Genomic DNA, 21,036 nt, shown 5'->3' with positions numbered 1-21,036 from the left:
TAAGAATGTACTGGATGTTTTCTATATACCAAGCATTATATACAGAATTATTTTTTCCTAGAGGCCCGGTGCACAAAATTCGTGCACTCAGGGGAGGGGTCCCTCAGCCCAGCCTGTGCCCTCTCACAGTCTGGGAGCCCTTGGGGACATCCATAGCACTGCAGCAGAGGCAGGAAAGGCTCCCGCCACCATGCTCACCAGCCATGAGCCTGGCTTTTGGCTGAGCGGCGCTCCCCCTGTGGGAGCACACTGACCACCAGGGGACAGCTCCTGCATTGAGCATCTGCCCCCTGGTGGTCAGTGTGCATCATAGCGACCGGTCATTTCACTATTCAGTTGATTTGCATATTAGCCTTTTATTATATAGGATTAGCTTTACATTTCCTTTGCTATTTTGATTTCCTCAATTGTGAAATGGGCTAATAATGAATCTCCTGCTTACTTAAGAACAAAGAGGAGGATTGTATACAAAAGTGGTTTGGAAAATTTAAAATGCTCTGCAGCAGATACTTTTGATATATTCATATATATAAGGATATATGTAGCAAGAACAGATATGCATGTATTTTCTATAGGATAACTAATAACCCAGAGATGGTTGTTTTATCTGAAAAGATATGCAGTGACTGATGACCCAGATAGCAATTCTCCTAATACTATTCCCAAGTTGTGTGTAAATACACAGAGTTACATTGTTTGAAGAACAACAACAACAAAAAAGCTTCATAAAAATTTGCCTATCGCATTCATCTCTATACTGACAATAATAATATTTGTTGAAAGAATGAATGAACTGAGGAATGAAAGATTTAGGATAGCAGAGATTTCTTTAACATTCTTTTCACTTCCAATTTCCATTCCTGTGCTGACCTGAATACTCATTTTATTTCCTTGCTACTATGCCTTTTCCTCACTGCTTAAATCTAGAGGAGGGGTCTGTTGGAGTTCATTGTGGCTCAAATGCTTAGAAATAAACAAAATTGTTAGTGTTAGAAAACACACATTCCCTGTTATAATACTTTGCTATCTTAATTGCTTCCTCAGTTCTTCCTTAACAAGTTCAATGTATAATTCTTGTTTAATGCCCTAGTACCTAACACAGGGTGTGGCATAGAATAAGTGCTCAGTAAATGCACTAAGTAATGAATGATTTGTACAATTCAATGGAATAACTGGTGTAGGTGCCTAGGGTTCAGGTGCAAGACTAATGGTATATTATGTAGAAACATGACTGATGGGGTTTTAAAACTTACCATTACATTTTTTTTTAGTTATCCTCACTCAATGTTTAGAGGCTTTCTGGCATAAGAACCATATTTATTGTCCACTGTAAATTATCTCTAGGATTCTTTTCTCACTCCTTAAAACATTAATTTGTTTTCTCCAGTTTTATAAAGATAGCATTTTTATGATGAGTCTAGTCTAATAGTAATAACAACCATAAGTACTAAGCTAAGAGCCTACAGTGATTTAGCATTTAATAACAATGTCATCTTCTCTAATAGCTAGCTGTCTAGTGACTCAAGTCTACCATAAGGTCTTTAAGGATGGAGGTTGTGTCTTATGCTCAGAGTTAAGATAACTACTTAATTTAGGTGGATGAAGAATTTGGCTATTTTGCTGACAGGATGCAGCCATTGAGGGAGATTGTTTCTTTACGTGGCACTAAAATTAGACACTCCCTTATCCATAACTTTACTTGTGATTTTTTAAGTCATTTTCCCCCGTTTAAGAAATCCCTTAAATTCCACTGCTTCCTGATTTCACCTGGACCATGGCAAAGTTGGAAGATGGGCAAAACAAGTTGTGCCCTGAACCTAAAGGGCAGGCTAGGGATCACCTAGGTTTGGGTTGATTTATCCATGCTCTGCAGCCTCAGGGTTTAAGCACAAAAGGAATGATGGCTAATATCAGTAGAAAGGGAACAGACTAACTATCAGTCAGTCTGCAGGTATTTCAAGACTTTTGCTACCAAATGAACTGTCCAAGGCAAGCCCCTTATGCAGTTTGGTCTTACTGGTAATTTCCTTTCTTTACTCTTTCTTTAGAGGTTATTCTACAGGCTTACACTGTTCCTATCAGAGGATATTGGGAGTCTCTCTGCACTATAGATAAGCAGTTCAACCTTTTCTCTCTACACACACAAAACTGCCACGTTGCATTTAGGCAAAAATGGAAACATGAAACAAAAAACCCCCACGCTCCCTCCTCCCCCTGTTGTTTTTGCCTCGTGATTTTTTTTTTTTTACATAAGTGTATGTATTTTTCTATTTTTCTCCGTTCTTCCCCGAGGTTCTTTTATGGAGGCATTGCTCCTCATATTTTTGCCTGTCAAATCTCAGAGCAGATGGTCCCTTCAGGGAAGCTCTGGAAGTGTTGGGTGTCTGCTTATGCCTGGCCTCTCCTTCCCTCTCGGGGTATCAAATGACAAGTCATCAAACCAGTTTCCCTCCTCTTAGGGGTCCTTGGTCCCCAAGCAGCAGGTTTTGGCCATAAGCACTGCAGAGACCCTTAGCAGCCACCGCTCCGCAGCTGAGAGTACTGGGCTGAGTACTGGGCTGAGAGTGACATCCTGCCTGTCCAATCAGAGACGAGAATTTCTCCTCGGTGCCCGCCCCGCTTTCCCCGCGGCGCCAATAACCACTCTGAAAGGCTGGGCTTCTGCTGTCAAGTAGCTTGGGTGGGCTCAACCGAGGCGAGGAGGGGCGCAGGCCGGGGAGATGCGCTCCCAGGTGTTCGCAGCGGAAGTGGGAAACCTGTAGGTGATGGTCCAGCTGTGCCGCGCCGGGGCGAGCCGGAGCAGGGAACAGGTAGGAGGCAGGACTTGTCCTTCTTTGCCGATAGGGTAAAGAACACGTATTTTCACGCTACTGTTGCCTTCCTCCCCTTCCCCCAGTCCTGCCCCGCCCTCGTCACCCCCAAATCTCCCGAGGTCGCCGCAGCTCTTGTCGTGAAGGACTGGGGTGCAGGAGGTCTGGTGCTGGGAAGCAGGTGCGTGGGCAGGGCGGCAGTGCCCGAGGAGAGGGGACCGAACCCCCATCTGTGTCTCGTCAACTTTCAGGCTTCCTCTCCCAATGCCGGTGATGCGCCCGCAGGGATGCCATGTCTGCCGGGCTGGGGAGGGTCTGGGGAGAGCAGGCGTGCAGCCGCCGGGACCGTGCGTCTTCCATGACTGGGGAGAGCTTCTCTTCCTTCCCATGCCTGTCGCACCTCTCCTTCTCCCTCTGCTACCTGGCGTCCAGACTCTAGCACATCCCAGAAAAAACTGGCAAAGGTTGCGCCGAGGCGAAGAAGGGGCTTGCTGGCTCCCAGGTCCCTCTGCTAAAAGCTGGCTCCCTTCGAGACCAGGGGTGGGGGGCAACCCCGCCACCGGAGGGGTCTGTTCGATTCATTACGCCTCTAGTGAGAGTGCTTCGGCTCGTCTCCCAGCTCTGCGGCAGACTGAGCCGGGGAGGGGCCGCGAAGGCTTTGCTTCTCCGAGCCTGGCGCTGTCCCCCGGGAACCACCTTCTCGCATAGTTTCTAAAAGGTGGGTTTATCCACCGGGATTCCCAGAGAGTGAAGTAATTGTGCCCGGATGGGCTCGCGGCGGCTGCGAGGCAGCCTCCCTGGGTGACCGCATCTGAGAAGTAGGTGTTGGCTCAGCGCCGGTTTCTGCCCGAGTCAGATTGCTGGAACCAGTAGGCTGAAGAACTGCAGAGAAATGAGACGCTGCTGCATCACTTTGGGGGCTGATGACACCCTGCTTTGAAAATTATTGAAAAATAGGGCTGATGGGAAAGAGGGAGAGGGGACAGCTGCATCCCTTTCTCCTTTATTTATGCCAAACCCAGCACGGGCATTCGTACCTTGCCTGTGTGCGCGCATCTCCAAGGTGGAGCTATATATAGCTCCTGCATACCCAGCCCCGTGCCTGGTGCTGAGCAGGCTACCTTGGCCTTGGGAAGCAATCTGGAGGCATGGAGTGGGAGGGGAAAAAGAGAATCAAATTCTCCATTGGCGAAAAAGCCAGAGAAGATGCCCTCAGACTGAGGAAACCCTGCATGAAATAATGTTTCTGTAATGCATATGAAGACTAATAATTCCAAATATTATTTTGAATACATTCTTAGGGTGCTATTTGATATTCATCTATTTCCCTGCATTTTTCAGCTTCACAGTGTACCACCGAATCTTACTAGTTTGAAATGTAACACACATATCAAGTAGTAAATACATATATCTGGGATATTTTATTAAAGTCACTGGAACATAATGGCTTGCTTATGCCTGTACCTTGGTTTTTTGATAGTAAATTGATTTGGGTGGTAATATAGCTGGCAGCATTTTGGGAATTTTGGGGAAAAGAACCCACCCACTTTGCAGGATATAGAGCTAAGGGACCCTTAGAACCTTTGGAGTAGTTTTGACATATTTCTTTGTATACATTTTACGTGTGGACCTGATACTTAAATTTGTGCTGCTGTTTCATATCATATCTATTTGTGCTTCATGGACTTTCTTTTATAGATGTATGTGCATTTATTTTTCCTATTGCCTGGAATTATTTAATTCTGATAATAACATTTCCATTTTCTTAGATGAGAAAACGAAGATTTAAAGGACACAGTAATTTGGGTAAAACAAAAATCCATTATTTCAATGCTAATCCTATATAATAAAGATGTAATATGCAAATGGTAGTTACACCGTGAAGTGTAACGACTGACCACATAATGACCGGATCACGGATCAGCAGGAGGGTGGGGTGGAGAGCTACAGGAGGGGGCAGGACAGCAAGCTATGAGCGGGGGGGTCTGAGGAAGGGGGGACTGGGGGAGCTACAGGAGGGTGGGGCAGCAGCTGGAGAGCTACTGGAGGGCGGCAGCAAGCTACTGGCACACGGATTTGTGCGCAGGGCTACTAGTATTCTAATAATGTACTGTGAATTATATTGTATAGTGTTTTTCTCTCAAATAGAATAGTTCAATTTTCCACAGCTTTTGGTCCTGGTAACAAAATTTGGTCAATATTGATATCAGTAATAATATAGGTCAATGTTATTCAGTTATTCAGAAAGTCTTACTGGTATTTTGTTACTTAATCCTGGTTTGTCTGGTTTGTCTTCTAATTAGACAGGAAGTATTTTGCAGGAAAAGACCATTACCATTGAATTGAATCCAGTTCTATATATATAAAGAGGTAATATGCAAATTGACCATCATTCCCTCACAGAATGGCTGCCTATGACCAGGCCGGCAGGGGGGTTAGTGAGAGATGACCAAATGACTGAACAACCAGGCTGTGTGGGGCAACCAGGCCAGTCGGGGGGGGGGGGGGCGTGAGGGGCAACCAGGCCAGCAGGAGGGACAGTTGGGGTGATCAGGCCAGCAGGGGGGGCAGTTAGGGGTGACCAGGCTGGCAGAGGGGGACAGCTGGCGGCAACCAGGCTGGCAGGAGGGCAGTTGGGGGTGACCAGGTCAGCAGGGGGGGCAGTTAGGGGTGACAAGGCCGGCACGCAGAGGCAGTGAGGGGTGATCAGGCCAGCGGGGGGTGGGGAGCCATTATGGGTGACCAGGTGGGCAGACAGGTGAGCGATTAGGAGCCAGTGGTCCAGGATTGTGAGAGATTGGGCCTAAACCGGCAGTTGGACACCCCCCGAGGGGTCCCGGATTGGAGAGGGTTTAGGCTGGGCTGAGGGGGCTCCCCCCTGCACAAATATATATACTAGAGGCCCGGTGCACAAAATTCGTGCACTCCAAGGGGGCAGAGGGGGTGCCTCAGCCCGACGTGTGCCCTCTTGCAGTCCTGGACCCCTGAGGGGTCCTTAGCACTGCCACAGAGGTGGTAGAGACTCCTGCCACCACTGCTGTGCTCGTCAGCCATGAGCCTGGTTCTGGCTGAACAGCACTCCCTCTGTGGGAGCTCACTGACCGCCAGGGGGCAGCTCCTGCATTGAATCTCTGCCCCTGGTGGTCAGTGTGCATCATAGTCACCAGTTGTTCCGCTGTTTGGTCGATTTACATATTTTATTATATAGGATTTCAGAGAGGAAGAGAGAGGAGAGAGAGATAGAAACATCATTATGAGAGAGAATCATTAATTGGCTGCCTCATGCACGCCCCCTTCTGGGGATTGAACCCGCAACCCAGGCATGTACCCTTGATTGGAATCAAACCAGGGACCCTTCAGTCTGCAGGCCAATGCTCTATCCACTGAGCCAAACCGGGTAGGGCTCAAAGATTCTTATTGAAGAACTATCATCATAAGGAGCTGTTTACTAGATGGATGCAGCAATGACTTGGGGATCATTTATTAGTTGATAGAAGGCTGTGTTTTGGGAACTACTTTTGGCTTCCTTATTCCTTCCATGAGAAATAATGGATGACATCAGTGTTTCTATATCATTGCACAGAATGATTCAATTTTCCAATAGGGGTTATGACTTTGTATAGGCGATTCTATATATTCTCTCATATCTTGTGCCCCTGGAGGCCAGCTAGAGACCAAGAGATAGAAAATTCATATTTCTCTACACAAAACATGCCATGTAATTGCCTTTAAAAAAATAAACAATATTCATTTCCATTTCCATTTCCCATGTAAGTTGGCCATGGTCTGTCTCACATCACAAAACCTATCCTCTCTAAGTCATCCATAAGCTCTTCTTCTTCATGTCAAATATTTTTATTCTCTTATAGTATACCTGAGGCCCGATGCATGAAATTCATTCATGGGTAGTGTCCCTAGGCCTGGCTGCTGATCAGGGCTGATCTGTGGGGTGACTGGCAGGGCAATTGGGGTCCCCCACTGGCACCTGCCTTGGCTGGCCTGGGGCCTGTGAGCTGGGAGCAGCTTCTGCATTGAGCATCTGCCCCTCGATGGTCAGTGTGCATCACAGCGAACGGTTGTTCCACTGATCATTGTGCCATTCGGTTGATTTGCATATTAGGCTTTTATTATATAGGATTGTTCATTTTTCTTCTCTTCTGGTCTGCCATTTCCCATATTGTTCATCTCCTTGAATTTTTACTTCTTGACACCACTATGATCTGATGTCACAATTTTTCTCTTACTTTTTCTAACCCTCCTTTCTTTGTGTCCCTCCTACCTCATATTCCTGCTTCTAGCTTTCCAATGAATCCTGCAAATTGATGGCAATTTATTTTATTGCAAACAAAACTCTCTTTCTGCATTTCTACTTCTAATCTCTTCTTCATTAGCCATTCCAAAATATTATCCTTCCAAAGCCTGGCTAAGGCTTTGGAAGGAAACCTACATGTGTAAATATTTATGTATCATTATGCAGATAAGTGAATGTTGGTAAGTCTGTGGGGGTTATAATAGCATTTACCTCAGTTTTTTTTGCACATTTATTTGAATATTAAGTGAGATAATGCATGTAACACATTTAAAATAGGGCTTGACCAACAGCAATTACTCAAAAATAATAGCTGTCAGTAGTAGAAGTTCTGTTTACAGTAATGATAATGTACATAGTGAAAACAAGTTTTTGCTTTTCCCCATCAGTAGTCATCACCCTTAAATTGGCTTTTAGCAAAGGTTTGTGATTAATTTTTTAAGACTTTGTTTTCTCTACCTCCAAGTACCCACTACCTATTCAGTAACTAATTTATTCATTTTTATTCTCAACTCTAATTTGTATCTTTCTCTGTTTTTCTCTGGTACCAGCTTCACCTGTCTTTGTATGCCTAGATTCGTACAGTAGTCAATTTATCAAATGTGTGTGTCTCTCAGCTTTTAATCTAAGAGGAAGCTTATTATTTTTGGTATGGTGTATTTTAAATTTATATTATTAGTCTACTCTGCTTTGAAACTTTCACTGTGCTTTAGTTCATATCTTAAAAAGCACTGTCTTTGTAGCAAGAGCACTTGGGTTCAAATTCTGAGAACAGGGCATAGAAGTTGTGTGCCCTTGAAAATACAGCAAGTGGATGGGACATTTCATTATGGTTGTATGAATGAACTATTATGTAAAATTGCCTTCAAAATTATATCCACTTAATATTACTTTTAAAATAACATTTTCATGATTATAAGGATATATAGAATGACTCAGGAAACATTGGAAATAAAAGAAAATTCTGTGCAAAGATATCCACTCTTAACCTCTCAGGTTTATTTGAATAAATATGCATAGATATTTAAAATATATAATTTGGAATAATTTTATTTTGCATTTAGCTTTTCCCCCACTTAACATCATAACATAAATATTTATTTATCTCATTTAATATTCTTATGAACCATATCTTTATGAATGCCAAATATTTTTTCACACAAAGCCTTTAGATTGCTTCTGGTTTTTCACACTCATGAAAATGAACATGAATATACACTAATTTTGTATTTCTGACCATTTCCTGGTAATAACTTCTTAAATGTTACCTTGTCGAACACATACATATATCTAACACCTAATGCTTATCGCCAAACTGCCCCAGCAAAAAGTTTATAGACAAATTGATACTCACTATAAACCAATGTGGAAATATTCTTTTCACACACGGTAATGGGTTAAAAAATGTGACTGTTTTGATAGTAAAAAGGGTATTTAGTTGTTCTTTGAAGTTGTGCTTCTATAATTTTAGATGAGTTCAAGAAATGTGTTCAGGTTTATTAGCTCTTTGATTTTTAATTTTTGGATTTCATTTGACTATTTCTTTATTGGGGTATTCATGTTCTCTTTGTTTAAACATCTGTTGTTTACTGTGAAAGTTTTTATCACCTTGTTTTTGCCTTCTGTATTTTATATTTTGGACATATATAAATTTATAACTTTACTAGAGGCCCGGTGCACGAAATTCGTGCACAGTAGTGTGTGTCCCTCAGCCCAGCCTGCACCCTCTCCAATCTGGGACCCCTTGAGGAATGTCCAACTGCCACTTTAGGCCTGATCCCTAAACGGGCAGTCGGACATTCCTCTCACAATTCAGGACAGCAGACTCCCAACTGCTTGCCTGCCTGCCTTCCTGTTTGCCCCTAACTGCTTCTGCCTGTCAGCCTGATCACCCCCTAACCACTCCCCTGCCAGCCTGTTTGCCCCTAACTGCCCTCCCCTGCAGGCCTGGTCACCCCTAACTGCCCTCCCCTGCAGGCCTGATCCCCCCCAACTGCTCTTCCTACAGGCCTGGTCCCCCACAACTGCCCTCTCTTGCAGGCCTGGTCCCTCCCAACTGCCCTCCCCCGCTGGCCATCTTGTGGCAGCCATCTTGTGTCCACATGGGGGCAGCCATCTTGTGTGTTGGAATGATGGTCAATTTGCATATTACTCTTTTATTAGATAGGATTATTCAATAGGATCTATTATTCGATAGGCCTGGTGCATGGGTGGGGGCCAGCTGGTTTGCCCTGAAGGGTGTCCCATATCAGGGTGGGAGTTCCCTTGGGGCATGGGGTGGTCTGGGCGAGGGTCCTGTGGTGGTTTGCAGGCCGGCCATGCCCCCTGGCAACCCAAGTGGAGGCCCTGATATCTGGGATTTATTTATCTTCTATAATTAAAACTTTGTAGCCTGGAGCAGAGCCAAGCCTTCTGCTTGCTCCATGGTGGCAGCCATTTTTGTTGGGATTTATTTGTCTTCTGTAATTGAAACTTTGTAGCCTTGAGTGGAGACCGAGGCAGGCCAGGGCTGCAGAAGCTTGGCTTCCTCCTTCGCCCGGGGCAACTCAAGCCTCCTGCTCTCTCCAGCTCCATGGCTGCCGCCGTTTTTGTTGAGATTTATTTATCTTCTATAATTGAAACTTTGTAGCCTTGAGTGGAGGCCTGGGCCGGCCAGGGTGTGCGGAAAGCTTGGCTTCCTCCATTGCCAGGGAAACCCAAGCCTCCTGCTTGCTCTATGGCTGCAGCCATCTTGGGTGGGTTGATTTGCATAGTTGCTCCTGATTGGCTGGTGGGTGTGGCTTGTGGGTGTAGTGGAGTGATGGTTAATTTGCATATTACTCTTTTATTAGATAGGATTGTAGTCTAACCTACAAATCTATTTGTAATACTATCTCTCATTGCTTTAAAGCTCAGAAAACTTTCTGCTACCTGACAAATAATTGAATATAAAAACACACATTCAAGGGTATTATTGCTGAACTTTTTTCCTTCTTTGAAATGGGATTGGGCTTATGTATATTATGTGCATATCCCTGTGTGATGAAATGGCTCATGGGGACATATAAAATGCACTCCCAGTCTATTAAGATCCCATTATTATTTATGTGACTCTCCCATGAAGTGAATACTACTTTAATTCTTTCTGAGTTACCACTGTCCATTTCAAAAGTGCCACAGGGCAAAACATACTATGGAAGTTATTAATGACCAGGTTACTCAGCCAAAGCAGGCACATTTGTATGCACAATTATCTGAATGAGTCAGGCACTAAATCTGCTTTTGTCAGGATTACCCAGATGGTCCTTCCTTCACTAGATAATTGCTTACCCCTATACTTGACTTTGATGATGTAGAGCTGACCATGCCTTTGCTTTTCTTTCACTTTTTTGTTACTATTCTCTAACTGCTTAGAGTTGTTTGAATTATAGTTTCTTTTATGAGAGGCAGCTCCCTTGTCCGTAGGAGCACACTGGAGTTATACAGAGCTTTGCATGAAACTGCTTGGCCAGTTACAATCTGTGTGATTTGGGGCAAGTTATTTAATGTCTATAAGTCTCTGCTTCCTGTTTAGGAAAGAAGGATATTCAGAGTTCAGAGACCCTACTTCAGTCCCCTTGTCTTATAGTCTTTTTTAACATATTTTTCACACCATAACCAAAGTTGTTTTTCTAAGACCAATCTCATCAGGTGCCTAGTCTGCTGAAAACCTTTTGATAGGGCTCTCTTTTGTTTTTATTCTGTGAAAAGATGCGTGAAGTCCTTTGCATTGCACCTAAAGTCATTTATTAAACAGTACCTGTTTACTTCTTTAAATCTGTTTTCTCATAACCCCAATCTCTCCCATCTCCAGTCTCTCACAATATTAATCACACTGAACTGTTCACACCTCCCTTAATGCATTCTGCCTTTTCTCTCTTTTTCCAAACTCTGCTCTCCCTCTGTAGTTAATTCTCTGCTAGAAAGGACCAGTCTTCTTGTCTGCCCTCTAATTGATCTGCTAATCTCTTCAAGGCTCAGTTCAACTGCTACTTTCTCTAGGAGACTTCCCTAAACTCCAGGCTAAGTTTTGAGCTCTTATTCAGTGCTTCCATAACAACCTGTGGATACCCAACCACAGCACTTATTATATACAGTGTAACTGATAGTTTACTTCCTATTACCCCCACTCACTAAGTCTTTGAGGATAGTGGTCATATCTTATTCTTCTTTGTGTGGAATGAAGAACCTGACATGTAGTTGAAATATTTTATGAAGAAATGAATAAAAGAAGGTTAAAATTAAACTCATTTAAAGAATTCAAAAAATTAAACATTTATATCAATTCCTTGGAATGAATGAATGAATGAATGAATGAATAAATAAATAAATAAATAAATAAATAAATAGAAGCTATGTCAGTCTTCACAGTTTTTCAGGAATTCTTGATTTTGTTGATTTATACATTAAAATAGATAAAAGAGAGTCCTTTAATAAGCAATTTTATAATGAAAAGCCGCACTTAAGACACTGAATAATTTCCAAATATTAAATCAGTGGGAAATTCTTTTAAATAATTCTCCATTTTAGAAGGAAGAAGAAATGCATAGTTACATGGATAATGTATATATATAAATTTAGCTGTATTGGAGCTAAATATTGGCAAAATTTAACCCATTCCCTGAATTTAATGAAAAGTCTTCCGTGGGGTGATATCTAGTAGTTTATAAAGCTTGATTACATGCATATCCTCATTTGATCTTTCACAATTCTACAACTTAGGTTGAAATACATGATTATCACATGTAACATATCAAGAAACAAGCTCAGATAAATAAGTAATTTGACTAAGATCATATAAGAGTGGCATAGCTTGAAAAGAATAGTTGCAAGTTAGTATATTATGCCTACCCAAAACATCTCACTGAGAGAGCCGGCCATCTGCCACCATTCTTTTCAGGTAAAGGATATTGGTCTTGATATTAACAATCCACTCAGAGTCCTGAGAAATCCAGTAAAAATACACTGTATTAATACCTATTTATAGTTTTCACTTTAGTTTTTAACAATCTGAGAAGAAACACTCTGATGGCAGTTATTGGTTTAAACATATTTTAAAATCTTTAATTATTGATTATTTAAACTATACACACACATATTACACCCCTCCCCTTATTTTTTTTTACTTCACAGTGTATTTCTTTTTAATTTTGGTGATATTTTTTTTTCTTGTCTTTTAAAATTGGAATTATTAAAATACTTTTTCTAGATATCCCTAATTAGACAATATTTAACTTTTCAGTTTGGCTTAGCATATATTCTGTACAATCTTAGAGAATAGTGTGAAGAATATATTTTTTAAAATATATTTTTATTGATTTCAGAGAAGGGAGAGAGAGATAGAAATATCAATGATGAGACAGAATCATTGATTGGCTGCCTCCTGCAGTCCCTCACTGGGGATCGAGCCTGCAACCCATGCATGTGCCCTGACTGGGAACTGAACCTCTTGGTTCATATGTCAATGCTCAGCCACTGACTGAGCAACACTGGTTGGCCGAGTAAAATATATTTTTCAGAAATAGTGCAACTGTTGAAAAAAAATTATGAAAAAATTTGGGTACTTACCTAGAACACTGATCTAGCCTAGTTTGAAAATTAAAAATACTGAAATATAAGACTGATTTTTCTAGATGACTTGTGCCAACGATTTCTTCTCTATAATTGTGTTGCATGTGCTATTCCATAACAACCAAATGCAGTGAATTGGATTTTATTTATTATTTTTATCATTTTAAAAATGAGAAAAATTAGAGGAATTAGAAAGCTAATGACTAGTGAAGCTAGAATTCACATTTAGGTTATCTGACTCCTAAGCCTAAGTTATTAATCACTGTGTCATTTTTCCTCTTTAGGATGGCTAGTTTTAGTATTTTGTGAGTCACAGTTTAAATTTCCTCTGATTTAGGTCATCAATATTTATCCCCAGACTCCCAAATATACTTAGTATCAACACGAGATTAAATCATTCTAAGTTTATGTATGTTTTATTTACATATATTTCATAAACAAAATGGTCTTTCACTATAGTGACTTACAGGGAGCAGTTTCCCAAACATGAACTAAACAATTACAATGTACCATTTGAAAATAGATTATTCTAACTTTGAACTAAGCATCCAAAGTTTTTATGATTTTCTGCCCTAATTTTGCTTCCTAACATCACAAACCATAAACAGTAATTCTGTCCTAAGACATCTAATCTGAACGGATTTAATTGTCATGGTAACTGAAAGTACAGATTTGCTAGATGTATCAGGCAAGATTGCTAAAAATATTAACAATATTTATATATTCCAGTTGGACACCCACATTAATATAACAGAATTTTATACGGAGTAAAATTTTCTATTGCATATATTTTTTATTCATTAAAGCAATATATTTTTATTGAAATTTTAAAAAAATACCTGCTGGATTGATTTACTATATATTTTTTTTTCTTTCTTTCTCAATGTCTCCCCATTCACAATACAGACCAGGCAAAGAGCCTGAGCTGAGGTGTATATGGGGTAGGTTTACTCTGCCTCCTATTTCTGTACAGTCAGTGTAAGCACACAGCCTGTGGTAAGCACCAGGAGGCCCTATATTTTCTTTTGGTTTGAATATATTATTTTAGAGAGGTAACTATTTTAGTACTAAAAATTGATTCACTTTTTAAAAAATAGTAATTTTAAAATTTTGGTTTATGCACAATTGAATGGTGATGAAACTAAGCTAATTACTTTCAATGAAGCATTGTATATATTTTTAAAATTTTTGGTTAAAGAATAACAGAAATACAGTGAAGTGCCATGAATTATAACAAAGAACCTTGTCAGCACTTAAGATCTCTTTCAGCCCTTCCCAATCACCACCGTCTTGCTGGTCTCCAAAGGTAGCCACTTTTCTGACTTTAAGATTTTATAGAATAGTTTTGCCTGTTTTTGAAAATTATTTAAACAGGACTAGACAGTGTGTACCTTTTGGCACCAGGTTTCTTTTGCTCAGCCTCTTTGGTAAGATATAAAGAGTGGGGCAGAAGTAAGTTCACAGTTGTGAGTACCGGAAACAGTTTATTCTTGTATTATTATTTATTAACTAGAGGCCCAGTGCACAAATTCGTTCACCGGTAGGATTGGCCGGCCTGCTCCGATAGGGGCCCATCGGGCTGGGCTGGCGGGGGGTAGGGGCTGCAGGCAGTTGGCCAGCCAGCCCTGCCCCTGATTGGGGTGTTGGGGGGCGATCAGGGACAGGGCCAGCTGAGAGAAGGGGCTGCAGCCAGCCACGGGTCGGGGGCTGATTGGGGCCCAGATCAGGCTGGTTGGCTGCTGCAGTGTGAGTCATAGCTACCGGTCGTTCCGGTTGTTCCCCCGTTCCGGTCGCTGGGCTTTTTATATATATAGATTATTATATTATTTTACATACAAAGAACAGTAAACCTACTTTCACCTCACCCTGAATAATGTTTTTCCATATAACAACAAATTTCTATATGAAAAATAGCTCATTTTTATTGCTCTATAAAATTCCATCATATGCCTATTTCAAAATGTACACATCTGTTCTACTTGCTGGACATCTGGGATGTTTCTAGTTTTGTGTTATTACTATTAGCTCTCCTATGAACATTTATTATTGTACATTTCTTTTGTACCTCAAGTATGTGTATGCATTTTTTGTAAAGATATACATAAGATTAAAATTGCTGCGTCATAGACTGTTGCTTAGTAGAAATTGCTATTTTTTTTCAAAGTGGTTGAGCCAATTTCCAGTGTAACCTGTAGTGTATGAAATCTCAAGTTGCTCCACAGCTTTGCCAACGCTTGGTAGCCTTTTAAATTTAAACTATCCTACTGAGTGAAGATGGATATTCAGGTATGGTTTTTACTAAAACCACATGCATTTCCTTCATTAATAATAAGTTGAATACTTTTTTAAAAAGATATATAAGAAACACTTGCAATAGAAATTCCTATATTTTTGACACTCTGCTGTAATTATATATTGAAATTATATATAGTAGTTTTGAAGTGTCTGTTCAAAAGTTTTGTCCATTTTATCACTACTAGGGTATCTGTCTTTTACTCATTAATTCACTAGAGGCCCGGTGCATGAATTTGTGCATGGGTGGGGTCTGGCTGGCCCGCCTCCTGGTCAAATGCCCAGTCAAGGGGACAATTTGTATATTAGCCTTTTATTATATAGGATAGAAAGTTCTTTATATATTTTGAATATGAGCCCTTAGAGAATATTTGCAAATATCGTATACCACTCTTTGATTTGCCTTAACACTCCCTGAATGTTATGTTTTATCAAAAAAAAGTTATCAATTTTAAGTAACCATATTATTTTTTGTATCTTATTTGATAAGACAAGTCATTTATTTATTACAAGACATAGAAAATTTTTTTGTATTGTTTTCTAGGCATTATATTGTTTTACATTTCTCCTGAAATTGGTTTTTGAGTATGATTTGAGTTACATTATATTATTTTTATGAATATAAAATTAATCTAGAGTCATTTATTGAAAAGACTGTCCTTTTACCATGGTTTGGCAATGCTACCTTTGTCAAAAATTAAGTGTTCATGAATGGGCAGGTCTCTTTTTGGACTTTATTCTGTTTCACTGATCTATTTATCTATTGTTGAGCTCATGTTTAATTATTGAAGATTTAAAATAGATCTTAATATTTACTAGAGTAAATCCTCCAGCTTGGCTATTCTTTGAGTTCATCTTGAATAACTGTATAAATTGGCTCTTTGCCTTTCTGTATAAATTTTAAAGTCCGCTTGTTAATTTTTATGAAATTCTTATTGGAATTTGATGAAGATGACTTTGAATCTATAACTCTATTTGAGGATAATTTACATGGTAAAAAAAAAAGAGTTTTTCAATTTATGATGGCCTATATGTATATATATACCACTACATTTAGGTCTTTTAAATTTTTCTAAATGGTTATAGTTTTCAGTGTGAAAACCTTGCACAACTTTTATTAGATTTTTCCCTAGGTGTTTGATTTTTTAATGCTATTGTAAGTACTATAATTTCTAAATTTTAGTTTCCAACTCTGTTGATAGTAAATAGAAATATAATTAGTTTTTATATGTTGATCTTTTATAAACTTGCAAAACTAACTTATCAATGTTAATACTTTATTTGTTCATTCTTTTTAATTTTGTAGAAACTCAATTATTGAGGATATTTTTTTCCATTGATTTTTAGAGAGAGTGGAAGGGAGAGGAAGACAAGAAGATAGAGATACATTGATTTTTTGCCTCCCACTTGTGCCCTAACAAGGGGCCGGGGATTGAACCCTCAATCCTTCAGTCCATGGGCCAAGGCTCTATCACTGAGCGATGCTCTAACCACTGAGAAAACCAGCCAGGGCTTAGAATTATTTCTTTATTTTTACTGTGGTAAAGTTAACTAGTTCTAAAGAGAAAGAGTTGCCATTATTACTAACAAAATGATTATATTAATCAAACTAAAATGTGCTCCAAGAAGCTTATTGGCATACTAGAGGCCCGGTGCAGGAAATTTGTGAATTGGGGGGGGGTTGTTGCTCAACCTGCACCCTCTCCAATCTGGGACCCCTCGGGGGATGTCCCCCCTGTGGGATCGGGCCTAAACAGGCAGTCGGACATCTCTTTCACAATCCAGGACTGCTGGCTCCCATCTGCTCACCTGCCTGGCTGATTGCCCCTAACTGCTTCTGCCTGCCAGCCTGATCACCCCCTAACCATTCCCCTGCCAGCCTGATCAATGCCTAACTGCTTTCCTGCCAGCCCAATCGTCCCCAACTGCTCTCCCTTGATAGCCCGGTCACCCCCAAATGCCCTCCCCTGCATATTCCCTCTTTATTAGATAGGGTTTTTTCTTTAACATATTGGACAGCCCTAACTGGTTTGGCTCAGTGGATGGGGCATCGGCCTGCAGACTCAGGGTCCCAGATTTGATTCCGGTCAAGGGCATGTACCTTGGTTGGGGGCACATACCCAGTGGGGAGTGTGCAGGAGGCTGCTGATCGATGTTTCTCTCTCATCGATGTTTCTAGCTCTCTATCCCTTTCCCTTCCTCTCTGTAAAAAATCAATAAAATATATTTTAAAAATAAACATATTGGACAATGTACCTGCTGTGGTCTTGACAAACCAGTAAAAATGCAAACCCAAACTAAAAGTGTCATAAAATAAACTCCTTAAACAGGAATTTCATGAGACCTTGGAAAGGTGATATCATGTGGTTGTTTCTTCCTTTTTTCCTTCTCTTTCTTTTTCTTGATGTTTCATCATTTGTCCTTTCTTTCTTTTCTCCTTTTATTCCTTTTCTGTCCTCTCTTTCTCTTAACTTTTCGGTTGGTAGAATCGTCAGTACTTGAATCGCTCCATGGGGGCACGGGCGCCTCCCAGCCGGACACCCGGGGCTGACTGGCTCTCAGCGGCAGCCCTCCCTGGGACTGGGGGACTCTGGCGGGGCTGAGAGAACTGGGCACCGCCATCTTGTGGCTATGGGTGCCACCATTTTTATTGCGGAGTGACAGTTAATTTACATATTACTCTTTTATTAGATAGGATAGGAAACACTTGCAATAAAAATTCTTATATATTTGATACTCTGTTGAAATTATATATTGAGAAGTCACAATAAATAACTGATACATAGTGAGTGACATAATTATTTTGGTTGTTTGTTTCTTCACTTCTGTCTCCTTTTAATGCCACCATTGTTCAGGGAAGTGTCATGCTGAGGTATATAGACAATACTGGTCATTTTTCGAATCTCTGTAAACAGTTGTACTTTTCAAAGTGAATTATTGTCTATTATTTGACTTATTAGAGAATTAAAATTTTAGTCAGCCTTTCCCCAAGAGAATTTTGTTTCATCCAGAGAATATTTTCCTTCACAATTGCTTGTAATATCATTTGCCTTGATACTACCATTTGAATCTTGCTTCATTATTTCTATTTCATTATTGCCATGGACCTCCTGCTCAAACTTATTTATGCTTATCGCTTCATCTATCCTAAACTTGCTCACTTTTGAGATGGGCCAGTGCTGTGGATGATGGATAGTGATGGAGAATTATTTCATTCATACCAAATCATAGTTTTCTTCAATATTTCATTAATAATGGACTTTAGATAGAATTCTGAATAAAAGTAACACCTACTTTTATAAGAATCTTTGATGTTTTCATGAGATAGAAAGTTTTACTTGTGTCTGCATTGTATATCTGGCAAGCATCTTTCAAGGTTATGCTTTGCCACCTCATTCGGGAAGTTTCTCCAAGCCGGACTTTTCCCTCTTGTTTATGTCCCCAGTGGGCCCTTTGTAAACTTCTGCATAGCCTCTTCATTACACATACTTTCTTTACTAGATTGTAAATGTCTTACTGTTTTTTTAAATGAATATTTAGTGTCTAGAATACTGTCTCACTTAAAGATAGTCCACACTATCTACGTTTTTTCAGTAAAAAAAACATTTTGGAAATGTTCTTTTGTAATAATATTCCATATTTAGAGGATACCAGAAAGAAACCATCAACTTATTAGCAGAGACACACACTTCTTTCTCCGTATTGCTGGGTACAATTATAATCATAGTATTGTTGTACAACTGATGTATTATATGGCAGTGGTTCTATAACTTCATAGATCATAGGAATGACCTGAGATTGTTCAAAATGAGGTATTCTGACCTCCATCATTACAGATTCTGCTTCAGAAAATCTTGAATATGATCCAGATATCTGCATCTCTAACAGCATCTTTTTTGTTCCCCAGACTACATTCGAGAAAGAAAAAAATCAGTTAACCTAGATGGAGCTAATGTGTATTTTTCAGTAATATATGTGGGAATTTGTGAGCAGACATGAACTCCATTCAAAGCTTAGAGTTTAGCCCAGTCAACCCTAAGGCACAGGTGCAGGTGGGCCAATCAAACTGTGGACTGATGAGCAAAAAAACCCAAAATAAACAAAACAAAACAACAAAAAACTTGTTATAATTTTGAGATGTTTGTTTTGTGGTATTATTGAGGCAACAGCTATTTGATGTAACTCAATTCCCTGGGATTTCATGAAATTACCTCTGGTTTTTCTTTTAAGTCTCAGAAACTTTTAGTCTTTTTGCCTTTTCTTTTAAGCACCAAAGTCCCTGAGGCTTCTGTCCTCAACCGATAATCCCAATTTAAATAAACTTACTGTGATATCTTTATCCCAGTGAGGATTGATTGCTATCTATATGCTGTTACCTTCTAAATCATTAACTTCAACTTGACTTACACATCAGACTCATGTTCTCAAAGATACATTGGAATTTTTGCTGGTATATGACAGTTCTACCAACAGCATAGCAGTATAGGGGTTATATGTTACTCTTCCTTTGCAGATGAGGGGCATGAATCCCAATGAAGTAAAATAACGTAAGATCAATAGCTAGTAAGGGACTGAACCAGATCAAACACAAATCTTCCTGACCCCGAAGACCATATACAGACCTACTTATAAAATTTTGTGGGCTACTTATTTAAAATACAAATGTAAGGACCAAACTCTTCAATCTTCTTTTCAGGTTGTATCTTCATACACATATTACCTATTTAACAATAACTATCATTGCTCCCTAAAAAGAAACTCCCTTGCTATCCTTCAAGCTAAACCACCACATTACTGCTTCTGTACCTTTGTCCATACTATTTATTGCAACTAATGGTGCCTGTCTCCACATTTATCTAGATTCTCATTCTCTCTGAAGCACTTAATTTAAAACTTAAGACTTTTATAAAAGATTCTCAGATTACTTCCAATGATGCTGGTTAGTTTCTTCAACCCTCATAGTATTTTTCCCCTAATCAGATAAACAAAGATTCATTGCAAATTATCTGCAAGGCACTGATATTAATCATATGGAAGCTACCACACTATATATAAATAGTATCTACCCCACAGGAGTTTTCAAGTTAGTTGGAATTATGCAAGTGAAATATTACTGAAATGTAACTCTTCTATATTATATAATATTTTCATATTCAACTTTTTAAGTTTTCTCTTGAACACAAAAAATATTCAGCCTGTTTTGTGTTCATTTCAACACCAAGTACATTTGATTGAAGTGCTTTTCAATAAACTGTCTTTTACTTTTAACTGCATATCATTGCTTTTTCTCTACCACTCTCTCAAAAATATTATTATAATAACATATCATCCAGAGAAATATTTCTCTCCCTCAAATCATAGATTCATATAACTCATGGAAGTAATTTCAGGAATTGATTTATTTATTGAGCAGACATTTAAATAAACTTTAAGTTAGACAAAAGCAAACCTGCAGTCTCAAGGAGCTTACCTATCAAAGTCTTTACCAGTCTTGTTTATACAATACTAAATAAAGTGTGTGAAAAAATAGACTAGAATTACTCAATGATTTATATTTTTTATACTAACAGTCTCTTGACTATTTGACACATTTTATAAGTAGATTTTCCTACTTATGAAATGACATTACATATGTACATTGTTAAATATAGTTCCTCATGGAGGGAGCAGTTGATAATGGAAATAATGGGGAAGTCATGCTGTAAATACTATGTTTTTAAGGTCCTATTATGTGTAAAAAAAAGTGTTATGAAGTCATAGAAGAAAGTCTGTATTCAGGCAGAATACTGAGAATCCCTCCTATGTATATAATAAAGTAAATGAAAAAGTAAATAAGATGACCAACTCAGAACCCTGTGCTTTGTTACCCTGAGAAGCATTGGAGAGTAAAGTTATATGTCTTTTACACATTTAGTGCTTTGTTTTAATCTATTATTAAATGGCAGAATTATAACTTCCCCTGTTCCCCTGGTATTTTCAAATGACCCCCTGCTCTATTTCTCACTGCTAAGAGAAACAGGATGAGATCAAGTGACC

At 39.5% G+C, this 21,036-nt stretch overlaps 1 protein-coding gene across 2 annotated transcripts in view; it reads left to right on the top strand.

Annotated features, from left to right (window-relative positions):
• The first annotated feature begins 2,632 nt into the window (after positions 1 to 2,632).
• Positions 2,633 to 21,036, top strand: part of CNTN1 (contactin 1) — a 292,079-nt gene continuing 273,675 nt past the window's right edge. Inside the window, exon 1 of one of the 2 annotated variants that reach the window (XM_080661300.1) lies at positions 2,633 to 2,810. The gene's annotated coding sequence lies outside the window, so the exon portion shown is untranslated. The remainder of the gene's footprint in view (positions 2,811 to 21,036) is intronic. The other variant, XM_080661302.1, reaches the window with a different exon arrangement.

This window comes from Plecotus auritus (genome assembly GCF_963455305.1).
Source record: "Plecotus auritus genome assembly, chromosome: 3".
Classification (NCBI taxonomy): domain Eukaryota; kingdom Metazoa; phylum Chordata; class Mammalia; order Chiroptera; family Vespertilionidae; genus Plecotus; species Plecotus auritus.
This window is presented reverse-complemented; position numbering and strand designations above follow the sequence as displayed.